The 16,301-nt window shown below is 40.4% G+C and overlaps 1 protein-coding gene across 3 annotated transcripts in view; it reads right to left on the bottom strand.

Annotated features, from left to right (window-relative positions):
• NRG2 (neuregulin 2) overlaps window positions 1–16,301 on the bottom strand; it is a 260,716-nt gene that overhangs the window by 177,574 nt on the left and 66,841 nt on the right. The gene's annotated exons all lie outside the window — the stretch shown is intronic.

Raw genomic sequence — 16,301 nt, 5'->3', positions numbered from 1 at the left:
TCCCAATGGCCAGTTTTAATTCCAAGATAAAATCCTGAGGTCACGCTCTTCAAGTCACCCAGCAGTTGTTAGTTAACTTAAATAAGGCACAAAAAGATAAAGAAGATACATCTTTTGCTGCAGCTCCATCTTGCACTCAGGAAGCTCACAGTTTGGAGGACCGCACACACACTTGCCCTCCTCCCCCATCTGACTATGCCAAGTGATAGACTAGGCCTTTATGTTTACAGAAGAGCAATGAACTGCTACAGAAACACAGGAGGCCATGATTCATTCTGACTGAGGGGATCACAAAAAGCTTTGAGGAGAAGTGGAATCTGAGCTAAGCCCAGAAGGAAGAGGAGGCAAGAAACTGACTGAGAAGAGGAAATGGAAAGGCATACTAAGCCAAGGAAACAGAATAAGCAAAAGCACTAAAGGATACAAATGTAAAATTTGTTTGAAATTGTCAAGTAGATAATTTTAGCTATGGCAAAGAGTGAATGTGGAAGAGTGGACTAAGGATCACAGATAGGTGGGGGCCAAATTGTGGAAGGTCTTGCATGCCCTGTGAAGAAGTTTCTCTTTATGCCACAGGAAATAGGAAGCTATTGAAGATTTTTGGGTTGGGAAGAGATAATTACTCTGTTTTAGAAAGTGAATCCTAGCAATAGATAATAGAAGAGAACAGAGACTCTGAAACTAGAGAATTCCATTTACAGCTACTAAGGCAGGCTAGGTGAGATATAAGTATCCAACTAGAAGCCAGGCACAGTGGCACATGGCTGTAGTCCCAGATACTTGGGAGGTTGAGGTGGGAGGATTGCTCGAGCCCAGGAGTTCCAAGCTGTAGTATGCTATTATCACACCTGTGAACAGCCACTGTACTCCAGCCTGGGCAACACAGTAAGATCTCATCTTAAAAAAAAAAAAAAAGAAAAGAAAGAAAATAAAAGTTCCAACTAGAGTATCATGAATGAAAAGAATTGGATTGGGGAGACTTTGCAGTAGTAAAAACTGTCATGACTTGTCAATGTCCTCTACATAGGGGATGAGAGTGAGAAAAGACTCAAAGATGATTTTGACATTTGTAACAGCTTGGAAGACTAGATAAATGCTGTTATTTAAGATAGGAGTGTCCTAAACATAACAGGGTATGGCAAGAAGATACTAAGCTCAGTTTGAGACTTTTTGAATTATATCTTTTGTTAAGACCTCGGAAAGATCAAAGGCAATGTCTCAAAGAATGTTTGAGACAAACAAAAGTCCTTTCGTGGGTCTTTTTTGTTTTTGTTTTTTCAGACAGGGTTTCACTCTGTCCCCCAGCCTAGAGTGCAGTGGTGCAATCACAGCTCACTGCAGCCTCAACCTCCCAGACTCAAGTGATTCTCCCGCCTCAGCCTCCAAAGTAGCTGAGACAACAGGCATGCTCCACTATGCCTGGCTAATATTTAAAAAAAAAAAAAATTGTAGAGATGAGGTCTCCATATGTTGCCCAAGCTGGTCTCAAACTCCTGGGTTCAAGCAATTCACCTGCTTTGGCCTCCCAAGGTACTGGGACAACAGGCATGAGCCACTGCACCAGGCCTCCCCATAGATCTTAAGAATGTGCCTCACAGATCCTTTCTATTAAATAATAGGAATTCTACAAATCTTAAAGAGTATTATCCCACTGCAGCCTCAGAGGGAACTCAAAGTACAGAAGAGCTTATGTTAAGAAGATTTGTGGGTGTGGCTTTTGTCTAAGGCAGTAAACCCCAATAAGATTCACCGGAAAAACCATACACTTTTTAAAAGAAGTATATAGTAGTCCCCCCTTATCTATGGTTTCACTTTCCATGGTTTAATACAATAGGATATTGTGAGAGAGAGACCACATTCACATAACTTTTATTACAGTATATATTGTTATAATTGTTCTATTTTATTATTATGTGTTGTTAATCTCTTACTGTGTCTAATTTATAAATTAAACTTTATCATATGCATGTATGTGTAAGAAAAACATAGTACGGATAAGGCCTAGTACTAGCTGCAGTTTCACACATCCACTGGGGGTGGAACATATCCTGCATGGATGGAGGGGGCTATTACACCAGCGGGAACATCACCAGCTTGGATGAAAAGGGACATCTATAAGTAGGAAGCAGGCTGAGAAAACTGCTTAGCTGCAAACACGGGCTACATCTTATGGAAAAAGAGTAATTCAGAGGACAGAACCAGGAACCATAGGGTAGAACAACAAACAGTGAAGAACCATTCCCAGGCAATAGGACTGAGACCTACTCACATTCCAGGCTGGATTTCAAAACTGCTAGGGACTAGAGACTGATGTTTCCCTCCTCTCTAAATGGAATCATCTGCTGTAGATAGAAAATTAAAGAGACATGACAACTAAATGCGACGTAGGATTCTAGATTGGATCCTGGACCAGGAAAAGGCCATTAGTAAGACAATTGGCAAAATTTGAATATAGATTAGCTTATAGTATTGCATTCATACTATTAATGTCCTGGTTTTGATCATTTTACATGTTGTGTCATTTGAGGAAGCTAGGCAAAGAGTATTTGGGAACTCTGTACTATTTTTGCAACTTTCTTGTATTATAATAAGCCTGAAATTATTTCAAAATCTAAAGAAAAAAATAAAGAGTCATTTTTAAATGTAAGTGTTACCAGTTTTTTAAAACAGCATCTGTAGTAGTTATCCCAAATCTATCCCAGTGTTGTATTTGGTGTAGAGGATAGATAACTTGTCTCTTGAGTTCAGTCTTCAGATCAAGAGGAGCAGTACTCGAGTTGCTGTACTCATGGAACCGCATTGAGGAATCTCAAGTTCACACAGACCTGACTGAGACGACGAGACCCTGGTTCCTGAACCTGAGCCTAATGCCATAATAGATGAGACATTGACCAGGGGGCCGGGGGAAGGTTTTGGGTAGGGATGAGTATATTTTTCATGGGTGAGGAATATGAATAATTCGTGCCAGAGGTCAAACTGTAATGTCCACAAATGCTTTGACCCTCCTTCCACCAAAAGGTGGTGTGTAATTCTCCTTCCCTTGAATCTGGTCAGGTCTTACTTAGTAACTCTCTTCTAATAAGTAGAATGTGGTGGATGTGATGCTATGTGACTTCTGAGGCTAGACCCTAAGAGACAATAGAGCTTTTACCTGGCCCTCCCTTGGGATGCTTATTCCTGGGCCTAGCCTTGGTACTGTGAGGAAACCCAGGCAAGGTCCTTGGTCCTCAGACCTGGCTACACTCCCAGATGAAAACCAGCCAGAATTATTTGCCTGACATGTCAGAGAAGAAACTTTGAAATGACCTTGTCGCAACAACTGTCTGACTGTTCAGCCACCATCTGACTAAAATACATGAAAGATACTAAACCTCCTAGCTGAGTCCCTCAATTCCCAGGACTGTGAGAGATTATAACAAATAACTGTTGCTGTGTTAAGCAACTCCATTTTGGGTGTTTTGCCATACCACAACTGATAACTGTCATAGGCAGGTAGAAACTGGGACTCAAAAAAATTAAGGGACTTTCCCCAAGTTTGCACAGTGAGTAAGGAACACAGTCAGGAACAGAGTCACATACCCATCTGAATCAAAAGTCATTCTCTTTCCACTAATGACAGACATGACAGTAATTGCAGCTGGTCTGCATTGAATGTTTTCTATAAGAAGGCACTGTTCTCTAAGCACTTAATGTGGAGTAACTCACCAAATCTTTATCACAGTGCTATGAGGTAGGTATTACTGTGAGCCCCATAATGTAGCCGGGAAACCTGAGGCACAAAGAGGTTCATTAATTTTCCCCAGGTTATCCAGCTAGTAAGTCACAGAGTAAAGACTCGCCTTTAAAAGTCAGCTCCAGGCTGAGGCAGGAGAATTGCTTGAATCTGGAAGGCGGAGGTTGCAGTGAGCTGAGATCCTGCCACTGCACTCCAGCCTGGGTGACAGAGCAAGGCTCTGTCTAAAAAAAATCCTCCAGCGTGCAGTCATAACCATTCTGCTATGAACCGATGAAACCTTAAAATCAGATTTCATAAATTGAGAGAAGAACCAAGGACAGCCCCTAAGGGACTGTACCCTCTACAAAGTGGTCGAAAGAAGACATGGTGATGGAATGACCTGAGAAGGAAGGGAGAGGGGAAAGAGGTGTGTCAGAAAACCAAACACTATGACAGCATTCCTGGAGGAACCCATGGCAGGATCCACAAACCAGCTTCATTTTTTAAGGCTGACTGGGTCAACTGCAAGCCAACCATAAGGCTCCTCTCCCAAAGCCACATTGTTAGTAGCAAACTCCTCCACAGAAAGTAATCTTTGAACCCTAGAATGGAGAGTTATGTCATTGGATTACTCCCTGAGTCATGTGGACAGAGCAGCACTATCGATCGCCCTTTTCTCCCTCTTACAATGACAACACTCACTCCTACTCTGGAATGATTAGGCTGTTATTTAACTTCAGACATGAGGAAAGTAAACTGTTGTACTTAAAAAATATATATATGGTTCATGACCTTGACCCAATGAAGCCCATCAAACCCACTGGGACTCTTTACCAACTCAATGTTTTCTTTTAGACAGAGCTCCCTAGGATGCACTAGTTTTAGGTGTTCCCTTTACAGAACTAATCTAAAACCAATGCTTTTAACTTTTTTTACTTCTGTAAAACAAGTTCTGGACGTAAGGCAGACCATTCACCAGAGGCCCTGAGGCTGTAACACCACACAGGAGAAGTGCAGAGCCCACATTGTATGTGGGCATAGGTGAAGCAGGGGAAAGCCTGGCAGAGGTGAAAACAGCACTTCCAAGGGAACCAGTCTCAGCTCCAGGTCCCGTTTTCCCTCTCAGTTGACTGAGTGTAAACCATACACAGTGGAAACCTAGTTAGATAATTTACACAGTAAGAAACAAATACGGAAGGCTCCCTTCCAATCTGGGAGCCACCCATGTGCCTCCCTTCAACTTACAAATTAGATTCTTTCCAGCAGAAAGACCTTTCTCCTTTCTCTCAGAGGTGGTAGTGTCTGGCTCTGCCCAGATGGTAATACTACGTGGCTCTACATGGTGGGATTTTCTTAGCATTGGCCTGAATCACCTGGGCTGAGCTCTGGAGGTGCCATCTGAAAGGAATCTCTGTCAGTACTTGCCCAAGACAACTTAATGTATATGTTACTAAGACACCAGTGAATGTTACTAGCCTTTTTGGAGAAAGCATTCCTTTTGAAAATGAGACCTGGAATTATGGAAGATGACTTCTGGGAAAACAACAACAACAACAAAACTCCATGTTATGTCCAAAAGAATCCAACCTAAGGGAAACTTAGCCAGATTTACCGGATTTGGTTCCACCCTCATCCTATCCCAAGCTTGTGCCTACCTCCCCACTAGGTCTGTCAGACCTAAGGTCTAAGGAAGGGTTGGGAATTTTATACTAGAAATTTCTGGAAATTTTCCTGATTCTTGACAATGGGGGCTGAAGAATGGATGTTACATTCAGAGAAGAGCAATTCTATCAGCAGGCCTAAGTAGAAAGGAAGGAAGCCAGGTGGGATGAGGTGAGAGAGGTGAAGCCTCAGGTAAGAGAGTGTCAGAAGTAAAACCCATACAAACAGACTGTGAGAAAGAAACCAACCAACAGTAAGCAGTCAGACAGGCTGTCTTTGGAAGTCTCAGAGTCCTTTAAAAGCAACTCTTCACTTACAGGCCTTGGATTCATCCTGTGACAACTGGATCCTGCCATGGTATGAGACTCCTTTTTTTTTTAAAAAAAATTTTTGTTTTCACTATTTTTCCCCTAAAATCAAATCAACCAATAACAATGCTAGAAAAGTTGCCCTGGATGCAGCCCTGCTGTTTTCTCTCATCCAGAGACAGAGATTCAGACATGACAGATCATCTGCTTAATCACTACCTGTTCCATCCTGACTGGTAAATAAACCCTCCTCTCTAAAGCCATACAAAGTTACTCCAGAAAAGAGGCATCAATGGGCAGTGCTTAAGAAATCTATTGCTGGTCTAAGCAAGTGCGGCAAGGTGCTGTATTGAGATCATACCTATGGCCAAAGGCACCAGTGGAAGGGACTCAGAGACTCAAGGACGCTGAGTGCCACAGCCTTCTGCAAGGTGGTGTCCAACTTGGAGCTGGAGGAGAAGCCCACACCCTACCCAATACTTCAGCCAAGCAGACATGGCAGAAAATGCCTCATTTCAAGGGAATGGTGAAAGAATGAACATGCCAAAGGAGAAACATTAGGAGAAAGCATTGGGCTCCCACCACCGCCCTTTCGAAATGAAAACCAGCGATCAAAGAACCAGTACTGGCCTCCAGAAGCCCCTAAATTGTCTACTAGGCAAAAAGGTGCTACTCCTAATTCGTGATCTCAGCTTACTACAAAAAAGGCACCCGGTCTTACCTCTTACCTCTGAAGGTATTCAGCCTGAAGCATGAAGAGGCCAGATTAAGAGTGCATCTGGGCATTCCAGTGAGAGACCAGAATAAGGAATATCCAAAAAGCTCAGGTGGCAAGTGAAACTGGTAAATTTTGCAGAATGCCAACTAACCAAAACACAGAAAAAGAACACAAGCCAAAATGTTGACATACATGAGAAAAACTACCTAGAGATAATTCTAAAACTCAACAAAAGAGGATAATTACTTGCAAGAAAATAAAGAAACTATGGACTACTGAGAAAAACAAAACAAAACAGAACTGAAACATGATCAGGAAGCAAAATTCCGCCCTCATTGAAATGTCTGAAGGCACTTTCCATGGTTGTCCCTTAGCCTGGGCTGTCATTTGATGAATCTTGAAATGTGTCTAGGAAAAAAGTGGGCAGTAGAGAAAGCAAATGCTCCCACTGCTCCCCTTTTACTTGGCAATACCAGCAATCAAATATTAAAACTTCACCATATTTTAAGTTACTGCCCCTAAAGATCTTACCACCAGGTAAACGAGATAAGATACTGGCCCATCAAAGGATAACTAGCAATGTATGGCATTAAATGATAAGTGTTATATAAATAATATAGGCCACAAATACTAAGACTTTAAGAATAAGAAAAAATAAAGACTACTTCTTGAGGTCAGGGGATTCATGGCCAGCCAAGGACCTGTGGGGTAATAATAACGAACAAATATTTAGAGGAAGAACCCCCAAATGCATTACTTTCTGTGTTTTCATTTTCTATAAACATAATGATAGCACTTAATAGAATTGTTATGGGTATTAAATGAGATAATGCATGTAAAATAATTGGCAGTCTTTGTCCTAAAAACACTTAAAGAGTAAAGTTTCATACTTTCATCAGGTTTCACATATCAATTAATTATTTAAAATAAAAATAAAATCACACAAACTCAAAAAATGTCACCTGTTACATGATCACGTCTCTATTCCTCTGACCTTGGGAAGCCACCAGATATATTACAACTCACTACAGAAACAGGAAAAGAGAAGGAATGAGTGTGAACCCATCCCCAACCCTGGAAACCCCCAAATCAAAGCAGGATGAGTCAGGGACCCTATCTGAAAATAAGGAAGCTTTCAGCCATCTTCCAGGGACTTTCAGCAACTTCTCCTGACAACAGCAAAAATGTAAGATAAGACCTACTGAAGTCAAAGAGCAAAGCTGGCAGGACTCCAGAACTTGGTTCATCCCACTAGTATGATGGGAGTTTGAAAGAGACACTGTGGATTATGAGTCTTAGTCCTCCCATTTGTGAAACAGAGAAAAACAATATCTATCTGCAGCCTTCTCAAAAAATTGACCAACACATACCTACGAGCACATCAAGATCTGTAGGCTACTTGAGATCTCCACAGAAAGAGCATTCATATCCTGGGATTCACATAGGTGTCTCCACAATGAGACCACACACATAACCCATTCTCTTCTCACCACCACCTCCACCAGATCTAGCCCAATAACTCTCAAGTTGAAACAAATGGGGATATCTGGGTGAAAAGCATAGTTGTTCATAAAAATGTTTCCACTTGCCTGCCACCGGTCTTCTTCTGGAACTTAATATTTTCATTTACCTAGTCTTCCTGCTCACTTTGGTTAATAATTAACATTTTTGATCAAATTATATGTTAATTATTTTACATGCATTATTACATTTAATACTTATAGCAATTCTATTAAGTGCTATCACTATCTTCATTTTACAGGAAACTAAGATGCAGAAAGTAACTTGCCCAATATCACCCAGCTGGAATATGCAAAAGATGGTTTCCTTTTTTTTTTTTTGAGACGGAGCCTCACTGTCACCCAGGCTGGAGTGCAGTGGCGCAATCTCAGCTCACTGCAACCTCTGCCTCCCAAGTTCAAGTGATTCTCCTACCTCAGCCTCCTGAGTAGCTGGGACTACAGGCGTGTGGCACCACATCCAGCTAATTTTCTCTATTTTTAATACAGATGGGATTTCACCATGTTAGCCAGGATGGTCTCGATCTCCTGACCTCATGATCCACCTGCCTCGGCCTCCCAAGGTGCTGGGATTACAGGCGTGAGCTACCGCGCCCGGCCGCAAAAGATGGCTTCTAAACCCAGGTCCATCTGACTGCAGAGCTCAAACTCTTAGTCATTACACTGTTTGGAGTAGACTTTTTTTTTTTTTTTTGAAGGAAGGGCAGCTATTAAAAACTTTTAGCTGAAATCATACTTAATCGTGAACATCTGAATGTTTTCCTGCATGAATAGAAAAAAAATATCTGCTCTTACCACTTCTATTCAACATTGTACTTTGGCAGTCCTAGGCAGTGTAATAAGACAAGAAAAAGAAACAAATGAGAAACAGATTAGAAAAGAAAAAGTAAATATCTTTTTTTCATTGACAACACAATTATGTACATAGAAAATCCCAAGAAATATACAAAAAGAAAGTTGATAGAACAAATAAGTGAATGTATTCAGGTCACAACATACAAAGTCAATATATGAAACAAAACAAAACAATGATATTTCTACATACTACAATGAGTAACTGAAAAATGAAATTAAATTAGTAATACCATTTATAATAACATGAATACAATGCCATAGGAAAAAAACACGAAACTTCCAGCTAAGTTTAACGAAGTATGTGCAAGACCCATTCACTGAACTACAAAATGTTACTGAGTTACTTTTAACCTAAGCCTTCAAATACTACTTATATAATTAAGAATAATTCCTCAGCCTAGCATTCAAGACTGATTAAAATATCACCCTAGGCTGGGCGCAGTGGCTCACACCTGTAATCCCAGGACTTTGGGAGGTCAAAGGGGGAGGATCACTTGAGCTCAGAAGTTCAAGACCAGCCTGAGCAACATGACGAAACTCCATCTCTGCAAAGAAAGACAGACAATATCACCCTAATCTACCTCTCCAGGCTACTTATTTTCATTCCCCTTTCATTCTGTTTTTTTTTTTTTTTAATTCCACAAACATCCCCTCTCTAATACTGAGAATGCTGCTCTTGCTGCAAGAAATACATTTAATCAATTGATTCATCTCTATTCCCAAACTACTCTCACCTCAACTATCTCTGATTATTGGAAACCCTTCTCAAACTACTTCTCCAAGAAACGTTCTTTAATCTTCTAACCAGATATTATCTTTCTTTCCTTTTTGACTCTTCTCCTCCTCCCAAAAGCACTATGTTGGCATATCTTATAGTGTTTATCGTATTCTAAGTTAAATTACTGTTATATAATTGTAAGCTCATTGGTGATGGCGACTGTATCTGATGCAGTTCCTCTAAAGTAACTTGTTCTTTACACAGAATATATATTTAAATACTTGTTGAAGCAAACATTTAAAAGGCTGAATTAAAAGAAAGTTCTTTTTGTAATAAAACTTTTGGGATATCAAATTGCATCACTGTCACAATAGAATTCATGATGTCCTGACTTTTGCATGGGCTGGACCAGGTGTTTAGCCATTTTGTGACCTTTCTCTCATTCAATTCTGAGGAATGTTAATTCAGCCTGGCTTCTGTTAGTTGGATCAATATCAAGATCAAGACCAAGTAAAACATCCCAGCGTAAAGGACAAAGACAGATCCTCAGTCTTTATATAACAGATCAGGGAAAGAAGGTGTAAGGGAGCCAGTGTCCTCAGCACAGGGCAAGGAACTGTGAATGATAAACAGAACTGTAGATTCAGTTTCTGGGGAGAGGAAAAAAAAAGTAATCTGATCATCACTTCTTGGAGGTCTGCGTTGCTTGCAGAACACAGAAACTTTCTACAGTACCTGGGCCTCTGCTGCTCTAGAAACATCTGCAAGGGTAAATGAAATGTTAACCACCAGTCCTGTCCCACACTCAGGAGGCTAGCAGCACAATCTGGTCCTGAACAGAGGCATAGAGCAGAGCTGACAGGCTCCGGAAGTGTCAGGTCTCTGTCCCAGGGAAGGTCCCTGGAGATGGCTATTTGGATCTTACTGCATATACAAACTGGGAAGGGAATGTTACTGTAGAATGGAGCTCATATGCCACATTCTCCCAACTAGCCAGAGAAGGAAGGCTTCTTAACTTAATTTCATAATTATCAAAAACATTATAGCTGATTAGCAGCAATTAATCACACTCCATAAGTGTGAATTTGTCTTTTGACCCCAGACTGGCAAAAGCTCCCTAGCTCTTTGCCTGGGTACAGGATGTCCTTTCATGTCATCCTAATACCTTTTAATCATCCTCTAGGTGTGCTTCAGTTCTTACAATCTGACGTGGAGCTCTAGCTCAGCAAGATTCATCTGCATGTATTACTGTTTTTAAAGAAGTCTGCTTTAATTAAATATAAAAGTCATTGTTCGAACTTGTCATAATTTAGCACTTCTACCGATTAATTCATCTACTTTCCCTAGTTTCCTAAAGAATTCCCTGTATCATCTCTTGAAATTCATAACCTGGACTTATTTCTATGTACAAATTCCAAAAAATAAGTGGGAGGAGAGGGTTAACTTGCTAGAAACAAGTAAGACAAAAATCCCCACACCATATACACCCATCCATCCAAACACAAAATTTGGGGGGAAATTTCTCTTACTTTTAGTGCAAATTATACTAACAACACTTCAGACCTTGCAAAGAAAGATCTAAGAACAAGTTGTTGAAAACTGCATTGGGGAAACTTCAATGATACTGATATCACCATTCCTTTCCCAAATTTTCAAAATTGCCAAATGCCACTAAGCAAACAGCGTTTAGAGGGTTAAGACTTCTGCTGTTTTGATATTTGCATATTTACTTTTTTCCTATGTATCCAAATGGCAATTCCCTGTTCCTCTGAAATTTTAATGCTATGTTCAAATCAGTTACCTTAAATGTACTTCAGAACAGTATTCAGGTAGCTAAATTCCCTGGAATTGTACCAGCTGTGCATGAATATGGTCCAAATCAAACTCTTCATTGACAACTGGGGACTCTGGCTTCTGAATGAAAATCAAAGCAATTATGCACTGTGGAGTTTTCTCTTTTTATCTGTGAAATCATGTGATCTCCCACATGGACGCTACTGTGAGATCACCAAGCGGGTGAAACAATAAGAATTGCTGTATGGGTTGAGATGCAGCCCTGAATCTCAGCGATAAAACTTTGGATCTCTCCTTTGAGCATCCCAATTAAGACTTATAAAATGTATTGTCATGGAAAACTTAATGGCAAAGTATCTGAAAAATAAGTTGGTATTTTCATTCCTGAGTCTTGAATTATATCTGTGAGGTAAGGTATTGAGAAGAGAGGATCCTTTAACTAGACACTTGAGATAGAGGACTCAGAGATCATTAGAACTAGGTAGATAAGATCTTGGGCCAGGTTAAGAAAATATGTACTACCTGGGACAAATTTACCACAAAATTGACTTAATGGCAAAATTAACATTCTTCCTCTGTCGAAAGAAAATATAAGACTACTTTGGGCCGGGAGCGGTGGCTCACGCCTGTAATCCCAGCACTTTGGGAGGCCGAGGTGAGTAGATCACGATGTCAGGAGTTGGAGGCCAACCAGGCCAACATGGTGAAATCCTGTCTCTACTAAAAATACAAAAATTAACCAGGCGCAGTGGCAGGTGCCTGTAATCCCAGCTACTCAGGAGGCTGAGGCAGGAGAATCGCTTGAACCAGGGAGGCAGAGGTTGCAGTGAGCCAAGAATGTACCACTGCACTCTAGCCTGGGTGACAGAGCAAGACTCCATCTAAAAAAAAAAAAAGACTACTTTTAAAAACATTGTGTTTTTAGAGAAACACACACTTCAAGAATAAATTATTCTTGAATATTTTACCACAGAGCCTTAAACCTGGGTAGCTGAGAACGGGGGTTAAGAAGGAAACTTTTCTTCATATATTTTTATGTATTTTCTGAATTTTGAGCCATATAAGTGTGTTACAGCTCCAAAAAATATATATATAATTTTGTAAAGAAAAAAACTAATTGATATTAGAAAATAAAATTAAAATTCCCTAGATAAAAGAGGATGGTAAAGGAGAAACACATTTGCTTTGATTAGGGGCTGAGAGGAAGTTAGTCACCTGATTGTTAATACTCCACCATCCCTAGCTCCCAAATTGTTTGTTAATTCAAACCGATGGTTGTTTTATTTTTGTTTAAATTTGGGGGTGGGCAAGTAGTAATCTACTTTCCAAAAGAAAAAAAATAAGAGGGTCTTTTCCAGCAAGATCTTTATTCTCCACCGCTCAAATCCCATTAACACTAATCAGCACAATGATTAAGCACATTGTGGTTAAGTACTCTAGTTGATAATGATTCTTTTGGAAGAAAGGTTCCCATAGCGACAGGTAAAGGCTATCATCAAACTCAGCTTTTCAGCACAGGACTTGATGTCACAGGTCAGAGAGTTAAGATTGTTTTAGTATTAATCTGGAGGCTTTCTTTAACTTCACTTGACTTTACCCATTCAAATGACACTGATGGAGAGTCCTTCTATAAACCAAGCAAAGTACAAAACACTGGGGGGCAGGAGAGCTCAGAGAAAGAAGACCTCAAAGATAAGCTATTGTTCCTGCCCCAAGAATTGCAGTCTGCCAAGGAAAGCAGCCACTACAAGAAATAATGACATTAGGGTGGTAATTCAATCCTTAAATCTGCAACCATGCCTCTAGTCCTCATCACTAGGACTGGTCAGTTTCTAATCTAGTTTCACTTTCCCATCTTCAAGCTGCAGCACAGCTGGGTTTCCAGCTGGCTAGGGAAGAAAAGATTCTTTAAATAAACAGCATTTTAAAAATATGTAGTCGCTTTTGCTATACTGAATTTTGTGAACCACCTTTCTCTAATATGTGAATCTGGGTGCCACATTAATTTAAAACTATCCTAAAGAATGTAAAATTCTCCAGGAATACACCTTTCCTTGTTTAACAACAAAGTACACTATACACTGGAAAACCGCTAATCAGGAAATCCCAAAGAAAGAAATGATCTTTATTTTTTATGCTATTTACTGCATCTATTCAATAAGGAAACTGCTTAAAAACATGAATATAAGAAAACAACAAGATAGGGTGTAATTATACCAAAATATATGCAACCATCTTTTAAAATGCAGGACTATTTGCAGAACAGGATGCTTTTATAACATTGTACAGAGTTGCTAATCCCTGCAAGGTCTTTCTAACTCTTTTTCCTTGCCTTTCCACAGAAGGTACAGAAAACACCTCCCTCCGTACATGCAATCTTCTAAGAAATGCAAAGATTTTACTCAACTCTATCACCAGATGTACTCTTTCTGGATAAATGATACCCATTAGATATGTAAAAATACCACTCTGGCAGGTCTTGCTATTCCAGCAAGACCCCTGTCTACCTTTCCCCACCTTATATTACAGACTTCAGGTTGGAAACGAGCCATTTACGAGGACTGGTAAGAAGAGGTCCAGTGTGACCTCCCGCATTGATGCTCCTGAGGCCAATTTTTAAACACAATATTATCCCTCCATTTGGTGCTCCCCCCACAAAAAAAAACCCCACAAGCTTTGTAGATGACCTCCCAGGGAACCACACCTCTCAGAACCTACACACACTCAGACCCGAAACTAGCTAAACAAAGCAACAATGCAACCTCAGTTGCTCAATATAACGGCCACGACGACAGTTTCCAAGTGCCAGTTTCCCTATTTTGCAATGGGCAAATCTGCTCCAAGGAGAAAATGTTCCCAATGACCCTGTGGCCCAGAGGGCTTTCTTTAGAATAGAAAACAGAAAATGAATTTGTTAGTTATTTCCTGCTAAGCACAAGGACAGTGTTGTGGTTAGTTAGGATGATTTTGTTTCCTTATTTAATATACCATCACCAGTACATGTTTTCTTTAACCACACAGCAGAAAATAAGAAAATGCAGTTTATGCTCTTCTGTTATATTATCACCAATTCCACAAGTCTCACAAATAGGTACTTTAATTTCTAATCCCCTTAGATAAGGCTCCCCAAAATAGTACCTATTTATACACTTTCCTTTGAATATCAATTCAAAGCAATTTTTTGCATTCTAAAATGTTTACTGCCATACACATTCCTGATCCTTGATAATTTGTGATATGTGAGGGCCCTTCCTTTACCAGTGATTGCAGTTCTAAATGTATCTTTTTAAGAACTGTACTACACATGCTATTTTGATAATATGAGATGATCATAATCTAGAAACAGACCATGTTTCTGACCCTCAAATCTTTCATGATTTCTGCATTCAACTGTTAAGCTATTAAATACTCACTAGAACAAACAATGTGTAATTGATGAGGCATATTGTGTTGGGGGAAGGAGAAAGTAGAAGGAGGCAGACAAGGGAGAAGAGAAGCCAGTTACTCTATGGGGTTGTCTGACAAAGACCATCAAGTCCTCAGCAGCCCAGACTAGGGATTACGTGGAGATATACACTGTGCAAATGCAGGAGCAACTCACCAACAACCAAACAGCAGCTGTCCTTGAACAAGGTTCAATAAATATTTTTACTATCTATTTTTCACTGTATAATACTGTTTCACAGCTCCCCAAGGGATCTCAGATAAAATACTCAATAGAATAAAAAACTAGAAATTCTTAGCTGGTCTCTGTTTGTCATCATAAAACATTTCAGAACATAAAAGTAATATTAAAAAGCAGTCGATGATATTCCTAAGGATAATGTCAGGGTGATAAACGGCTGTTATCCCCCAAAGTTTTCCCCTCCTTATTAAGACATTGCCAAGATTCTTCTCATTAAAGTGATCACAGTTTAACACAGTTAGTGCCTAGATATACTCCCATAACTAAACTCCTAAAATTTGCCTCCTGAAGGGAGTGGGAGAGGAAAGCTTCCAAAAGTCATAGGTATTGATCTAGAAAGATGAGGGCAGCAAAACTTACTATAAGCTGTTACACATATTTTGCTACTCAAACAAAGCCTGTCTACACTACCTAGAATCAGTTGGTAAACTGGTAAACATACCAATTTCTATGAGAGTACAGGACGTCTATCATAATTCAGCGATTACACAGTCCAGCAAGTCATACCACATGCCAACAAATTCAGCTTTAGTTGGGACAAAAAGAAACCCCAACGTGAATAAGCACGAGACGGGCTTACACCAAATGCTCCAGTGTGGGTCAATTTGATCTGAAATATCTTACTAAGAAGTAAGTACTGGATTCAGGGACAAGAAGAAAAAGCTCTTAGACTGACATTTCTTTGACTTTTGACATGGGAGACTTCCATTCCCAGCTGCAGAGATCTACAGATTTCATGTTTTGTTTCTAATCACCTGCATTCCTGTGCAGCATCCAACATCATGAAGATGAAAGATGCAGTCAAATACATCTGGCGAGTAAGACGTTAGAGCTGAACTTAAAGCATTCAGCAGAAGTAAGTTACTCTCTTTCATCATCATCGCAATCAACAGACCTTGTAATATCCCCCAGAAACAGCTATTACAAAAAAAAAAAAAAAAAAAAAGAGGTGACTGCTTGCTAGTCTTAAGAAAAGGATGGGCTACCTGCTTAGCAAAAACAGACAATCACGATGGAGAAAAAAACTGGAGCCACATGGAGGACGGAAAACAGTAGCAGAAAAAGTCCAACTCTGCCTGCGCCAGCGGTGTGGATGAGCAGAGCAACCAGCCCAGGAGAGGAAGGAGGGGGCGGGGGGGATCATTCCCTAGGAGAACTTGTAAGCGGAGGCCTTCACAGCCTGGGAGTCTGCCCAGCTGCTCCTGCAGACCCTGCCAGCCTGGGCACGGCAGGCCCACGGGAGCAGAGCGGGCAAGGCCTCCGAGGGTCACTCCTGACACTGAGCCTCAGGCCAGCACCGCCAGGACCTCTCCGTTTTTCCTTCCG

Source organism: Chlorocebus sabaeus, chromosome 23 (genome assembly GCF_047675955.1).
Source record: "Chlorocebus sabaeus isolate Y175 chromosome 23, mChlSab1.0.hap1, whole genome shotgun sequence".
NCBI lineage: Eukaryota > Metazoa > Chordata > Mammalia > Primates > Cercopithecidae > Chlorocebus > Chlorocebus sabaeus.
The sequence above is the reverse complement of the archived record's forward strand: the minus strand, read 5'-3'. Positions and strand labels throughout refer to the sequence as shown.